Raw genomic sequence first — 15314 nt, forward strand, 5'->3', positions numbered from 1 at the left:
ATGGCAGATCGATGAAACAGAGGAAGGATGCTGCAGAAGATAAACTCACCAGCAATCAACTGCTTCGAAGGGTAGTTTAAGCCTCCAAAATCAAGCTTCTTCCTCCTGAATATCAAATCAAGCCCTAACATAAATAGATCGAAGCTTATTTCGCAGATCAACAAATGACATTTCCCAAAAATATTTCATAATTTTTTAGCTAAAAATTAACGTAAAAAATAAAGAAAAATAACAAGATGATGATGATGGAAGATCGACGAAACAGAAGAAGAAGACATGCTCACCGGCCAGAGATGCTTCGAAGGAGATGGTGATGCGAGATCGATGATGCTTCGAAGGGGGTGGCTAGAGATGCGGTAGAAGAGAGCTCAGTCGGACAAAAGTGACCCAGTCTCCAGATGGATCAGATCTATCCCATTCATTTGGGATAAAATGATCAACGGGACAAACCTGTACCCCTCCCATTTTTACTTTCCAAACACCGGACTGGACTGGGTCCTGTCCTGACCTGCCCAGTCCTGCATAACAAACATGGCCTTAGTGCCTAGGCCCAGGGCCACACAAAAAAAAAAAAAAAAAAAAGTTCAAAAAATTTCGATATATTATTTTGCAAATATATATATATATATATATACTAATAACAATTTCGTGCATCGGTATATGTAACTATAATAGATGATTTCGAAAATAATTTATAATAATTAATTATATTCAAATCAAACCAAATTGATTAATTATATTATTTGTGATGAGTAAAAACTAAAGATCATCGATAATTTGTTATCAATTTTACAATTTTTATTAATACTGTTTGGTAATTCTACAAAAATTGAACAATTTGGACATGGGCGAGGGTGTGCCACTCGAAATTCAATTAGAAAAATAAAGAAAATATGATAATAAAATAATAAAAATTATACAAAATAAATATAACAAAAATCAGGTGATTGTACTAATTTGCAGGGAATAAAAAAATTAAAGATTTTTAAATGCCTTGTAACAAAAAGGAACTTTAAATATAAATTAAATCAACTAAGTAAGAAAATAAAAAATATCAATAACTTTTTTAGAGAATAAAAAAATATTATAACAAAAAATAAAATTAAGAAAGAAATATTATTCAATAGTTGTATGTGTGATTAATTGGAGTTTAAAGATCAAGTTATTGCCTATTTTTAGGTGAAGACCTTCAAAACTTAATAAACACACAAATATTGCTTTGAATGATGAATGCAAATTCTCTCCAATTCATAAAATCTAGTTATTATTCCAAATTAAAGTTTTTTCCTTCATTATTTGAGTCAATTTGAAAAATAACCATGTATAGTCACCACCTTTGTCAATTTGAATATTATGAACTACACCTTATTTATGCCCTCAATCATTTAAGAAAAAAATTATTTATTTCTGAAATAAATAATTAACCTTAATCAAGCTTTATTTGCTCTAAAAATATTATATCAAAAGGGTATTTTTTTACCTTATTCAGATTTATTTATTACCTTTTAAAAAATAAAAATAGCTTTATTTAGACTTTTTTAATTCCACAATCAATTTCCAAATTTATTATCACTATTTAAAAATCATTATTTTGGGTGTTTATAGAAAAATAAAAATCGTAATTTAGTTGTTTAGGACCAAAATGTCTTAAATAATTGACTACATTTATGTTTATTTTTTTTCCCATAATTAAAAACATAAATGAAATTAAATACAGCCTCATTAACAATCGTAATATAAGCCATACATAAATAGTATTTAATTAATATTTATGAAGTAATTGGAATTTTTAAAATTTATTAATTAGAAAATGTTTGTTCATAATTTATTATTTTAATTTTTACTTAGCTAAAAAGATCATTTTTAAAGCTCTAAGATTAATAATATTCGTTTTATGGATCAAAATTTTCAAAGTTTAAATTTTAACATCCCAATACCATAATAATTGTTATTTCAATATGATCTTCTTTAATTGTTTATATTAATTATTCATTTTAATAATATGTATAATTTGAAATTTGAATAGTCTTATATTGAAATTGTTTTAAATTAACAGGCTATTTATTGGCAAATAATATCTATAAATAATTTATGTGAGCCAAGTTGTTAAATTTTAAAATTTAAAATTTAAAGTTTAAACAGTCTTATATCGAAAATTTTAAATTTTAAATTAATAAGCATTCGATATAGATAATTAATTTCATAGTTTATAAAAAATAAAAAATTTATACAAGTCAATACTTTTAAATTTTAATTTTAAAATTTCAAATTAATGATTAACGAATGTTTGGTGAGTTATATGATGTAATTTAGGACAGTATTTATTAGCTTTCCAAAATTTATTAATGTTCTATTTTCTTATAGGGAAATTTTTTTCCATAATTTGTTATCATATTTTTCAATTGATTAAGAAGGTACATTTTTAAAACCAGTGAGATATCTACATAAATGACAATTAATTAATATTTAGAAAGTAATTGTATATAATATTAGATAAATAAATCTAAACAAATAAATTAATATTGTACTTTTTTATGGTTTTGGAGGGAAACCAAATAAATAATATGCGAAAAAACTTTTTACAGACTATCTTACTTTTATATATAATATAAATATTTATCATTAAAAAATTCATATTAAGATTGCTTTATATGCATGAGTTCATATCTATATATATATATATATATTACTTCAGTACTTTTCATTTAATAAATAAAATTGAATAATTTCCATTTATAGACATAAACTTTTGACGTTTTAGTATTCAACCTTAATTTTAATTCATTATGTTTAACTTAATTATTAATAATATATTTTTATTTTTGGAAAAGAGCATAAGTCAACTATTAAATTCTCTTTATAAGAAATAAAACAATTAAATTCTTTATTCCCTATTTAACAATCCATATCGAGAAAATACCTAGAATTTGAAATTTAGGACAATAGATCAAGTTTGATCAAGTAGGACTTTTAAGTGAAACCAAATTTAACTTTTATTTGGAGTTGAATTTTTGCTTTAACTATTGTACCATCACATAGAACTCATAAACGGAATTCATAGACTGTCAACACGTCAAATTACAAGTTATGATTAAAAAGTTATAATTCTAAAAAATTTTAAACATTAACATTATATGAGTATCCAAACCGGTTCTAGATTTTTATCCATTAGTTATCCAAGATCCTATATTAATATTGGAGCGCATGCCCGACAGTGAACAAAATCCAAAATACCCGTATTGTCCCTATAACTTGAGGGAGTTCTCCCCAATCCGAACCGAGTAAATCCAAATCCATTTGAACACCAATCGGGTCACTGCTATTTTTTGTTTTTCTAACCACCTGAAGGTTACACGAGCAAGCTAGCCCATGGTCGGTGACCAAAACCTCAAATTTTCAAGCCAATCCACTGCCGAACGCATCACGATTGGGCCATCGGAGCCCATGATAGCTATCCAATCTTCGTTTGCCAAAATTTTTCACCGTTTGAAAGATTTATCAATGGGAAGTTTAGCTGAAACTTTTGATGAGTTTTCCAGCAACTAATAACACTTTTGGATCAAGGTGAGCATACCACTATATTTCTCATTTATTGGGCTTCCATTGATATAAAATTTATAAATTTTGAACATTGTTTTTGTCAGAACCCTTCCAAAATTTCTCATCGGAACTCTAGACAAGCCCTGATCCCAGGGAAACCCTACCGGATCCTCTGATGGAAAATCCGACAACATCTCCCCTAAGGGTTAGACTTATCACAAAATTCCCTGCACAGAAAACACACTTCTAACAATATCTTCTTATTCCTCCTCCCTTACTACAATTCATTTCCACAATAATCAGTACTTCAATAAATTAAACAGGAAACTAATGCAGTATTTAATAAAATATATCCAATATAGTATATAAAGCATCATAGGATACAATTAAGTATGAAAGTTATACAAAATAGGGTAGAAAGAAATATTAAAAATAGAAATAAATAAAAAGAAAGAGAACTCCTCGAACACGACAGCAACGAAGGTCAAGCTCGCTCCGGACAAACGTCTAACAAATCCTTGTATTTAGGGAAATGGATTTAAAAATATGAGATACTAATCATCTCAGTGTGTAACCCCATCTATTATATGATAAATTAATAATAATAATAAAACATATCCCAATTGTTTAATTAATATTAAATAAGTATAAATATAATTAATAGTAGTAATTTAAAATAATTTTCTCTTAAAACTCTCACACTTCGCTCCGTTGGAAAAGTTTTCCTTTTTAAAACATTTTCACAAAACCCATTATTATAACCCCAAAATCAAGGAAATAATTAAATAAGTAATTAAATAATCCAAATACGAATAAAATACAATAAAATAAATTCAAAATACTTGCATTAGAGAAATGTAACATAAAAGTGAAATTCAATATATAATTTGTAAAATTTGATTTAATAATTCAATATAAACAGGGTCAAAAAAATAATTTAATAAATTACAAACAACCATGTAAAATAAGTGGTAAAAATATTATAAAATTCATTTTGAAATATTAAATCAATCTATATAATAAAAATATGGCAAAATGCATTTTAGAAACATTGATTTAAAATAATTGACATAAAATATGAATAAACACATTTTAGAAAATACTAATTGGAAATAGATGATAAAACAAATTAAATACATTTAATTTAAATACGACTTTAAAACTTTGGGATTTGAAATTTATATCTGAAAAATACTTGACACACCACACTATATACCAGTGATGCCCTACGATATCCAGCGTCTCGAGCACCGTCTAGTGAGCGGTTAAAAAGAGAAACTTGTATACGGTCGCTTCGGCATCCCAACAGCACCGCTGCTTAAACCATCATCCCGGTCATGGAGGGAGGGCGGCTTATGTGCACTATATAAAACTTGCCTGCCCTCAGGTCCATAGCAACTCACAGGAGATATTATAACCTGTGTGCTTATCCACATATACAGTACAGAACACCAGTACTATATGAATGTGTCTAAAAAATCAATTACTAAATTTATTATTAAAATACCGAGTTTTCCAAAATTCACTGTAGGAATTATACCATTTTTCAAACCCACATTCTCTTAAATTCTCATCATAAATCCATCAATATAATTATACAATTTTTCCAATATCATAAAATCAATCAATTAATAATTTAAGTGCATACATACATATATATATATTTTGGAGGCACCAACTTGAAAAGATATTTTTCTTGAAATCATTAAAACCACTATATCAAAAATAATATTAAAACCGCATGAAATTCATATATTCTTAAAATCATGTAAACGCATTTATTATGCATCATAAAATCAACATCAAACTCAACAATAATTTATTAAAAATCTTCAACCATAATTCCTTTAAAATCCCAAATATATTTTTGGCTACAACACATATATTAAAACCATCATAAATTGGCATTGTAAAATTAAATGGAAATTGCTTCAAATATTAAACATATATTAAAATTCACATGAAAGCATTTCTAATTACACAATATTCCAACAATAAAATTTAACAATTATTAACAAAATCCCATATCCATAAAATTCTTGAAATCAAAATATTTCTTAATGCACAAATAATTATAATTCATTCAATTTTGGCATCAAAATTCCAAATATAAATTTACTAAATATTTAACACATGAAATATAATTTCCAAATATATAATCAACACAAAAATATATACAATTTATCAACCCAAAATAATTTTGAAGGTGGGTCACTCACCTCAACCATGTGTACCAATCGAAATCCTCTGCAGGATCAACTCCACTACCCATACATGCACCTAAAATATCAACATTACACAAAATCGATCAAATTAATATTTTAATCAGGTAACTCACAAACAGGCACCCGGGGAAGCGAACACAAACGACAACCAAAATTTACGAATGCTATACCGAATCAAAGCTTATGAAACGAGGATTACGGACCTAGTCTTACTTTTCGGACATCAGACCTGTGGTGACTGAAATCTCGTCGGAAAGCTCTCAGATTTTAGGCCCTCAATTATCTTAATCCGTTAAGAATTGGAAAAAAATGACACCAGATTTGAGTTCAGGGGGTTGAAATAAGTGGGAGAAGATGGGCAGTGTGACTGGGAACTCGCCAAAAATTGATTTTCTAACAAGCCACACTGGTCATCGGAAACCATCACTTCAGGCGGCGCATCCGGTGGCCATTGGCCGTGATTTTTGGAGGAAAGATAGATCGAAGAATGGGTGAACTAATGGGACCGGAGGTGAGGCAAACAGAGACCAGATTGGGGAGAAATCTATGTGGAAGTTTTCGACGCCGCTGTCGGAAAATGCCCCGATCCGGGTACGTTGGCGGTCGGCCGGCTGGAAATGGGACTGTCGAGGTGGGTGGATGGCACATGTACAATAAGGATGGTCGGAGCAAAGTGAACAGGTGGTGGCCGGTGGTGGTGGTCTCTCCCTCTCTCCCTCTCCTTTCCCCCTTCTTTCTCCTCTCCCACATGCATTTTGGCCAAAATAAAAGCCAGTGTCACCCACAAGATTAGCTGAGAACACGACACGTGTCACACATTGTTCACTCAATTCAAAAATATATTAAAATAATACGGTATCCGAAAAACTTTGTGAGTCCATAACTTTTTAATCAGATATCTAAATTAACCGTGCCACTAGTCTATGGACTCGTCTCAACAAGTACTTTACATACACACAATAGTCAAACTAAAATCTTACAAGATTAACAAGTCAAACTTGGCACCCTCGGACAATTTGGACCGCAACTTTTCTTATTCGTAACTTTCAAACGGTAGCTCCATTTTTTATGTGCTATTAGTCTACAAACTCGGATCGATGTGTACTCCGCAACAGTACCTCAGGCAATGCGAAATTCCATCCAGAGCAAAAAGTTAAAATTTAGACCCAATCGGTCAACGATTAATCTCGGTCAAGTTGCAAAAATTCCACTGTACTTTGGGACGGGGTGTCACAGTTTGATAATTTTTCTATTTTTAGGTCAATTAGTTAAATGCCAGGTAAAATTCAATTGTGTTTGGATAATAAATTGAACAAAATTGAAGTTGGATTAGTGTGATTAGATATTAATAGGATCCATTTGAATGTTTAATTTCATAAAATTGGCCTTATGATGAGAAAACCCAAATTTGGATATAAGATCCTAAGGTTTCGCAGTCTAGTTAGGCCATTCAATATCGAATTTACATAATTTTATGAATGTATAAATTATTTTAAGACATTTGTACATACCAATGTCTTGGGTTTGATTTATTGAACCTCGAAAAATATTTTATTATATTACAAGCATCTGTATTAATCTTGGAGACGAACCCATGAAAGTGCAACAGTGAGCACTAACAGTATCTGTGAGTAGTGCATGCTAGTACAAGATATATATAGTTTGAATATGATGTTTACATGATTTGATTTAAATAGTTATTACATGCATATATAAATATTATATATATGTGTTATTATTTCATATGACCTTTGATAAGATTGTAAATGGTTTTAAATTCAAATAACTTCAAAGTGAACTTATGAATCCTGGTATTTAAATATTTTGACCATTAAATTGATGGTTTAGTCATTTTGAAAAATATTTGATTTTTGAGAAAATGAATGGAAAATTGTATATTTTTAACATATTTAAATATTTTATATTTTAAATTGCTTAAAAATGGTTTATGGTGATATATATTCTAGATAACATGCAATGGTGATTATGAATTTTTGGAATATTTAAATAAATGGTTAGGCTTGAATAGTAAATTCTAATTTATGGTATATATAGTATTTGTTTGTGGGGAAAATGGAGAAGTATGGTTTTAAAAGGATTGTTTATGAATATTATACTATTGTTTTTTATTGATATACCATATAGTACTAATGTATCGGTTCAGTATTATATCATAGTATGCAGGTTTGTCACGATACCTGTAGTACGCTAAGAATTACAAAGTGGATTTATCCCACAAGTGCATTATTGTCACGATACCTTCTGCACATTAAGGGTCATGAATTAGATTCATCCCAAGTTTTTGTATTACTATGATGCCTTCAAGACTCAAATGGTCATGAGGTGAGTTCATCCTACAGATTCCTTTCTCTCTTTTATTATTTATTTTCTTAGGACATTGTTGGTTTTCTAATCTATTGTTATTTTATGGTATTTTCCATAATTATTTTTATGAATATATTTATATTATTTTATACCCAATATTAAATTATGATTGATCTACTTTATAATATTTAAATACTTTATTAATTTCTAGCATTTAAGTTTCTCTTTTATGATATGGATTTTGGATACAAATCTGAGTTTTGTGAAATGATTTAAAAATGAATTTTTTCGAAAAAGTGGAATAAGAGATCTGGAGAGAAAATTTTCAAAAATAAAATATTATGTTTTTATTGTATTATGCCACTCCCTGATATATTTTTAGCTCATGTTTTATTTGTTTTTAAATTTTTCCTCCTAAGTCTAAGCAATTAACAAACAGTCTACCTCTTGCATCGCTTATTGTTCCATGTTTTCCGTAGTAGCAATAGTATTTATCCTTCCTTGTTTATCTTTATTTTCCTAGACTTATTTCTAGCAGTTGTATTACAATTTTACAAATACTCTTAAAATGCTCTGACCTAAATTATGAATACCATAATGACCCTATTATGTTTGTACAGTAATGGCCTTTAGTATGACGGGGTGTAGATGTTGAATATAATTGTGAACTGCATACTGTTATGGTTCTATCTTTATACATTGAGATATTATTTTATAATATATGTATAGGTTGTCCATGATTTAAATGAGATTCCATTAGATCTTCTCTATGAATTGTCTAATGGGATTTAACTAAGCAGGACCACCCGAAGATACTGGAAGGGTTCCTGAGGGTGTCTTGTCAGCCTATATTTGTAAACTTTAATTATAAAAGAATAAGATCAAAAAAAAAAATTAAGAACCTCCATGTTAATGAGTGTTTCCATCTCCTCTCACTCTCTTTCTTTTCTTTATTCATATTTCACATATAAAAGTTATTAAATCCTCTTATATGGTTTACACACTTCGATCCAAAAAGCTACAAAGAAATGTTATTATTTGTTTAATAAATTTATATTCATTATTCATTCTCATAACCTTTCTTTTTTTTAAAAAAAAAAAATTGTTTTGCATAAATTATGTTTGTAGCTATATACAAGTTATTGTTATAGTCCATGGTATAGAACTTTTTTTTTTTTTAATGGAAACTGATGGTATAGAACTAAACAATTATTTTTAGCGCTCTTACATGGTTGTTTATAGGTTAAAAAAGTTTTTATCATCAAAACTTAAATACAAAGATTTAATTGATAACTTGCAGCTTAAAATTCATAACTTTGCATCTTAAAATGAAAAAAAAAAAAGACAGACACAAAAAAAAAAAAATAAATAAATAACATTACTTTTAGAATCTACCACTTTCTACTAACATTTTTCCCAATTTAACTATTGCCTAAGCACGCTTAATTTCAGAGTTCTTTCGAATCATGAATCCAACCATTTTGAAAAACCTTCGGCATTACAAGAGTGACTATATCATTATATTTGAACCATCCTCCCGTTCACATACAGATGATATAGAATTAAATATCAGCTAATTTGTCAATGTCCCATACCTATCTACATTGGTCATCACATAAGGCATTAATAAGGCATAACAGGCCTTGGCAATCGTCATATCACCAGGACAATAATATATTATAAAAGACATGACATGTGTTGTTAGGATCCACTCAAGATTCTTTATCTAAACCTTAAATGAGCCTTGACTAGGGAAACCTTGTAAGATCTTCATAGAGAAAATCTAGTAACATCTCCCCTAAGGGTTGCACATGCCCCAAAAATTTTCTACACAGAAAATACATTTAAATATTATATCACTTTATTCTTTCCACCTTACTACAAGGGATTTCCACAAAAGACAGCATTTCAATAAAAAAAATATAAGAATACATATACTAGAAATAATTTAATAAATAGTGAATGTATTTACAATTCATGTCCGCCCATACTACCCACTTTTTACAATTATACATTATTATAATGTTTCATAAATATTTCAAACCCATGAATACAAGTAGAAGATAATAAAAACAACAACAATAATAATGATAATAACAATAACAATAGTAATGATACAACCTCTCAACATTTGGATAACCTGCACGAAGGCTAAAATACCTTCTTTTTAGGCTATAGTACTTACCCAGAAGCTATAATACTTGTCCGAATGCTACAATACTTGTTCAAAGGCTACAATACCTGTTTATTCAGACTAATACGATGAGTATATAATTGGCACTAATGATAATAATAACAATAATAAATATTAATATTAATATTGGTAATAACAAAAACAATAATAGTGATGATGATAATAATAATAACAGTAACAAATTCACAGGTAATAATAAGAGTTATAATAAATAATAATAATAACAACAATGATAACAACAACAATAATAATAACAATAATAACAATCATAATAAATAATAGTAACTAGAATAAAAATTAACAACAAGAACATGATAAATAATAATAATAATGATGATGATGATGATAATAATAATAACAACAAAAAATAATAATACCAATAACAATTAATAGTAATAACAACAACAACAAATAATGATAATAATAATAAAAAAATCATAATCAATAATAGATAAAATAAAGTAAAACAAAATTTTAAAATTTATAAATATATTACAAAATTTGCACACTCGTAGCAAAGATATGTCCAATATACTATATAACATGCTAATGTACAATCTCATGATATAAGTTGTCCCAAGTATACTGCTACTAATATGGTTTGGGGTGCTTATCTATAGTGACCGTTCGGACCACTGGTCTTGTAAGCAACAGAGTTACAGGCTAAATTGCTTATGGGTCGAATCGGATCGTTATCCAAGTACAATATGATACATATAACATAATATATACATACAATCTTTTTATGGTGTGGATGTCTACACGTTTTTTATCATGCAAACATTTGCAAAGATGATTTTGAAAAAACCATTATCAATACTATTACATAAATATGATGGTTTCTTTAAAAATCGTAATTTTTGCAAACGTTCATATGATAAAAATATGTGGATGTCCGCACCATAAAATTATTATTATTATATGTATATATATACATATAAATGAAAAAGATACTTGATACACCATACGATATACCAATGGTGACAGACAGTACTTAGTGTCCCAAGCACTACTTTGATAAGGAGATTAAAGAGAGAAATCTGCAATCGGTAACCTTGGCATCCTAATGCTCCAATTGCTAATAACATGTCATGGCTAAACCAGTCGTCCTTCGACCGAGGGGAGGTTAGCTGATGCTCATTGTGCAAAATACTTGCCAATCCTCAGGCCCGTGGTTGCCAAAGGATGGCCATACATACGTGTGTGCTGCTCCATAAAAATCAGTCATCCTACAGCTAAATGGGGGAGGGCTGATGCTTACTTTGCAAATTACTTACCAACTATCACTCACCATAGCTCACAAAAGACGACAATATATATAACCTAGGTGCTAATCCATATAACCAGTCATCTTGCGGCCAAAGGGAGGCAGCTGATGGTCACTATACAAAACACTTGCCAACTTTCAAGCACATAGCTCTCACAAGATAACCGTAACATAATAATAAGCTATCATGTGGCCAAGGAAGGGGACGACTGATGCTCGCTATACAAAATACATACCAACTTTCAGGTCCATGCCTCCTACAGAATGACTATAAATATTTACGTATTAAATAACAAATACAGTACAGAACACAAATACTATATGGTGCATCTTAAACCATACAATCATAAATATCATGGATATCAAAAATTTCATAAAATGCCACTGGATTTTATATACTTTACTAAACCCATAAAATTTCATATTTCCTTTTAAACAACCCCATCAATTCAACAATTTTATAAAATTAATTATTACCATAATAATTTCCTTAAAATCATAAATAAAAATTTTATATAACAAAAAATATATATACAAATCTTTATGTACACAAGTACATATATTCATCTATATACATAACACAATCTTTTTAACAAATATATACATGCTCATATACATATTTATATATATATATAGTCATATACACTCATATATATATATATATAATCACATATGTTCACACACATATATATACTCATATGCATACAATTATTTTAACAAGAATATATTCATATACTCAATATATATATATATACACATCTACACACATGCGAAAGGAGTACACACATATACTCTCATATATATATATATATAAACAAGAATACGCACTTGCAAACATACATGCACATATCTATACATGAACATGTACATATGTACACAATTATCAAATTAAATACATAATTTATTCAAAAATATCAATTTTTTAAATACCCACCATAATTCACAAACAAGACACTAATGGAAAGCTAAAGAAATAAGGAATATGCTACTGACCTTGGTTCGGCTCAACACCGCCGGTGGCAACTGAAAAATGATTGAGAAAACTCAATCAAAGTTCAACTCAGCATATCTCCACAATCGTAGCAAAATTGAGCTGAATGGCGCTCAAAATCGAACTTAATAGGTCCAAAAATGGTAAAAAGGATGATCAATTGAGCTAGGAGGTGGTCGAAGTATCAGAAAACAAGCTTCACCATTGCTGACAATGGATACTCGATCTAAGCACGTTCGGTGAAAGGTCGCTGTGCCCTTTTGTGTGTGTGTGTGTGAAAGGAAAAAGAAAAAGGAAAAGAAAAATAACTTTTTATTATGGACGACATGTGGTCCTCTCCAAGCATGACACATGACATCTTTTTTAAGCTAACGTATGGCACCTTTCATGGCACCTTTCAGTTAGTGACACATGGCACAAGTCAAAAGATTCCTTTAAATATTCCATTACCTGATAAAGTCAATTCCGAAAAATATAGGCACAACTTTACAAACTCATAACTTTTCAATTATAGGTCCAAATTAAATATAAATGTAAAATTAGATACAAACTCATATCGACGAGCACTATCATATGGTATCTTGATAAATGTAAAATTACTCTCACGGTAAAATGTCAACCGTAGAATTTACTTGATCAATTCCGATCAACCTTGATTAAAGAATCAAATTTGGGTTTTTTTTTTTTTTTTTGATCGGGTTGTTACATGTGCTTTAAATTTTTTGTATTAGAAAAAAAAAAAAAAAAAAAAAAAAAAAAAAAAAACCCCGACACAGCCATAGTAGTAACCATAACGTGGAGAGTTCAATAATAAGACCACTGTCTCCCTTCGCAAAGAGTCAAAAATTGGAATTCAGTATTCCAAGATTTTAAAAAATAAAACTAATAAAAATAAAATTTAGAAAGGGATTTATTTCGACTTAATATAAATGATTGGATTCATTGACTAATAAATATAGGGATGTGCTGATTATGATTCTTATAATTATTATTATTATTATTATTATTATTTTCTGTAATTTAAGCGAGAATCTCACAATGGAGTGTTATTATTAACAAATGTTGGTGTTATTGTTACATTTTCGTTGCAACACTAAATACATAAGCAAATATAATAGATTTGGAAATTAATCAATTCCTTGTGCTTGGACTGTGGCCGCGGCTGCCAATTTGTAATAGATAGTCGCCAAGGTTCCATGAATGAAGCAGAAGCTTACTCCTACTGGCAGAAAATGGTGATCCGCAAAAATGCAGTGGCTTCTCAGTCTCAAGTTGGCCAGTGTCCCCGCCAGCGGCGGCGACAATCCAAACCCGAATGATATCCTGTTTTGCCATTCTTACAATCAGAATTAATTTACTTTTTCAATCCAGATGCGGAATTATTTTCATTGCTTGGTTACAATTTAAATTAATATAATATATATATATATATATTTGCAGTAGGTAGGTAGGTTATGTACCTATTTAATTGATCGTACAATTGAAAATTTCAAATTTACCCAAATGCAAGCAATGATTTCAAATCCAGAGATTACGAAGACTTTGACAACTTTAGGTAAGGTAGAGTTCGTTTTTTACGGAAAAGTTGATAGATGAGTCACCATTAATTACTGCCACCAAAGAACTTTATGAGATTCATCTCATACGTACAATTTAAAGAGTACGCCACCTGACCGTTCGGGTTATTTTCAAAATTAGGCAAGTGATGCCTATGCTAGTGCATCTCAAAAATAAGTAAATAAATAAATTCCCGTTTGTTAATGTATTAGATTTTTGTGTTTTGGTTTTTTTCTAACTAATATGTAGTCTATTTATTTTAATTATTTATTAACTAGTGGTAGTGAAATATCTAAATTGATTACAACCTAAGCCAAAAAAACAAACATAGAAAATTAAAAATAAAACAAATGAAACACAATATGATATTATGTTAGTGTTTGGTTTTTTTTCTTTTTTTCCTTCATTCACATTTAATGTTAATTAAAATTTCTAAAAAAATTTATTTACCCCCAAACAATATTAACAAACAATTAAAGCAAGTAAACTACACATAATTTAGTTAAAAAAAACAAACATGTTAACAAACACATCTTAAAAAGGCTTCTTTTTTTTCTTTTTTCTTTTTTCTTCTCTTTTCAATTAAATGAAAAAGCCTTGTTAGATCTTGGTGGATGAATTCCAAAAGAGAATTGTGGTTATTGCAGACGCAAACTTTTTGTTTTTAGAAATTATAATTTATCCTATTACATTCTTTTATTTTTAGGCTAAACTCTGATATAGGTTTTTTTTTTTTTTTTTTCCAAACTTAATCTCAACAATGGAACATTAAAAGTTTTCAAAAATTTAGAAATATTTTTTTATCATTAGGGCTAATCAAGCACAAGATCTCGTAGTTGTAAATATAGGAATTTGAGCATAACAACTAGACTGTTTCTATAAGGGCTTAAATAAGAGTAGTTAACTTGACAAACTTAATGAAAATTTACCGTTAATGGAAATTTTGATTAATTTATGCTAATGTCATATGACTATTTCATTAAAAAAGGTAAAAGGTTTCATTTGCGAAAAAAAAAAATGTATGGTTCGACCAATGGTTAATTATTTTTTGACTAATACATTAGTTATGCTCAAAAAAAAAAAAAAGAATGAAATGTGATGGATAAATTATAATATTAAAAAATAGAGAGACACCTCGTAAAAAAGTACAAAGGGGGCTATTTTAAAATTTAGCAGAACATTAATTACAATAAAAAGTTTATGTAGCAAGAAAAG

The sequence above is a fragment of the Ziziphus jujuba genome, chromosome 1, assembly GCF_031755915.1.
Source record: "Ziziphus jujuba cultivar Dongzao chromosome 1, ASM3175591v1".
Classification (NCBI taxonomy): domain Eukaryota; kingdom Viridiplantae; phylum Streptophyta; class Magnoliopsida; order Rosales; family Rhamnaceae; genus Ziziphus; species Ziziphus jujuba.